The sequence below is a fragment of the Durio zibethinus genome, chromosome 21 (genome assembly GCF_047325235.1).
Source record: "Durio zibethinus cultivar Kanyao isolate XHJ-2024 chromosome 21, ASM4732523v1, whole genome shotgun sequence".
In the NCBI taxonomy this organism is placed as follows: Eukaryota; Viridiplantae; Streptophyta; class Magnoliopsida; order Malvales; family Malvaceae; genus Durio; species Durio zibethinus.
The window spans coordinates 20390931-20393301 of record NC_143182.1 but is presented as its reverse complement, the minus strand read 5'-3'; the positions used below and the strand labels follow the sequence as shown (position 1 = coordinate 20393301).

Below are 2371 nucleotides of genomic sequence, written 5' to 3'. Positions count from 1 at the left end.
ATCAAGTATAATATTTAGTGAAATTAATTACAATTTATAAAAAAGTTAAATTTTTTTTTGGAGGGATCAGGCCTTTTGTCTGTCCTTTGATTACACCCCTAAATTTATTGTGTGGTCGTATTTTCTTTCGATGCTAAAAATAAAAACAATTTAAAAAGTTAAACTATTATAATCTTTATATATACAAAATTAATTTTATGATTAATTCTTCTTATTTTATATTTTATAATTCTTTAAATTTCTTGTATTAGAGTTATATTCATAAGCTAATTTTATTTTTATGTTAATCATGTATATATTAAGTAAAATATTTGACTTCATCCTGTAAATAATAGGGTGCCCATTGCTTGGAGTTTGCTTCCAGCTAAATCCTAAAGTTCATCGTACATAAATTATTTTATTATTAAAACAATTTCCATGGTTTTAAAAAAAATCAACACACCCAATCAATTTTTGCTATAAAAACATCTCATCTGGCCTGCTGGCTATGCAGTGCCATTGAAACAAATTAGACAAGCATTTTCCTGTTTTCTGAAATGACTAGCAACTCAGAAAAACCCCTCCATCCCCTAGATCCAGTGAGCTTCACAGATGAGTCTAAAGCAGTGATTGATTTCATTGCTGACTACTATAAAAATATTGAGAAATACCCAGTTCAAAGCAAAGTTGAGACTGGATATTTGACGGCCAAGTTACCCGATTCTGCTCCATATTGCCCGGATTCACTAGAGGATATACTCGAAGATGTGAAAGAAAGCATTTTACCAGGCCTTACTCATTGGCAAAGTCCTAGTTTCTTTGCCTACTATCAAGCAAGTTCTAGCACTGCTGGCTTTCTAGGAGAGATGCTTTGCTCAGGTTTTAATGTGGTTGGCTTCAACTGGATTTCATCTCCAGCTGCAACTGAACTTGAATCCATTGTCCTGGATTGGATGGGCAAAATGCTTAAATTACCATCTTCATTTTTGTTCTCTGGAACAGGTGGTGGTGTCATACATGGTACTACATGCGAGGCTGTGGTCTGCACTTTGGCTGCTGCCAGAGACAAAGCATTGAGAGAACTTGGTGGTAACTGGGAGAATATAACCAAGTTGGTGGTTTATGCATCAGATCAAACTCATTTCACTTTCCGAAAGGCCGCAAAATTGGTAGGCATTCCCCCATCAAATTTCCGACTCATTCAAACATCTTTTGCCACTGAGTTTTCAATGTCACCTGAGCTACTTCGTTTAGCTATTGAAGATGATATCGAATCAGGCCTGGTGCCATTTTACATATGTGCAACTATTGGTACAACAGCCTGCGGAGCTGTTGATCCTATTGCAGAATTAGGCAAAGTTGCCAACAAATACAAGCTTTGGCTTCACATAGATGCAGCTCATGCAGGTAGTGCTTGCATTTGCCCCGAGTTCAGGCATTTCCTTGATGGAGTAGAACTTGCCAATTCTGTCAGCATGAATCCACATAAATGGTTTCTCACAAACATGGATTGCTGTTGCCTGTGGGTTAAAGAACCTCGGTACTTAGTGGATTCATTGTCATCTAATCCAGAATATTTAGAAAACAATGCGAGTAAATCTAAAGCTGTGGTGGACTATAAAGATTGGCAAGTTGCATTGAGCAGGCGATTCAGAGCTTTGAAGCTTTGGATTGTGATCCGCAGGCATGGCGTGGCTAATCTTATGCACCACATTCGCGGCGATATCAGCCTGGCCAAGCAATTTGAGGCACTTGTAGCTAAAGATGACAGGTTCGAGATAGTGGTTCCTAGGAAGCTGGTATTGATTTTTTTCAGGCTTAAGCCCAAGCATGAGCTGGACAGCGGAGAATTGAACTGTAAACTGCTGGATGCTATAAATTCAAGTGGCGAGCTTTCATGACTCATGGAGTGGTGGGTGGAATTTATGCCATACGCTGCGTAATAGGAGCAACTCTGACTGAAGAGCGTCATTTGAAGGATTTGTGGAACCTCATTCAGGAAAAAGCTAGATTTTTACTTCTGCAATACAATGAGTAAATTGTATCGTTAGTCTTTAATCATTTTGTAATTTTTCAGTTTCATCCCTGATTTAAAAAAAAGAAATCAATTCTTCATTTATGATCCTTTTACATTTGTTTCAAATTTTGTCACGTGGTACTTTGATAGAAATGTTCATGACTAATTCGGTCCAAAATTTAATGGGTAAATTTGAAATAAATTCATGGTTGAAAGGACAATTTTTTAAGTTGAAAAGTTAAAAAATTTTAAATTAAAGGATGAAAATAAAATTTTATAAAAAGCTCTCTATACACACAAATTTCATATCAAAAATATGTTAAGAAAAATTGACGACAAATAATAAATTTATTTATCAAACTTATAGAAATTATA

The 2371-nt window shown here is 35.8% G+C and overlaps 1 pseudogene; it reads left to right on the top strand.

The window, feature by feature from the left end:
- Positions 1–494: 494 nt before the first annotated feature.
- Positions 495–2128, top strand: LOC111306302 (phenylacetaldehyde synthase-like; annotated as a pseudogene).
- The last annotated feature ends 243 nt before the right edge of the window (positions 2129–2371 follow it).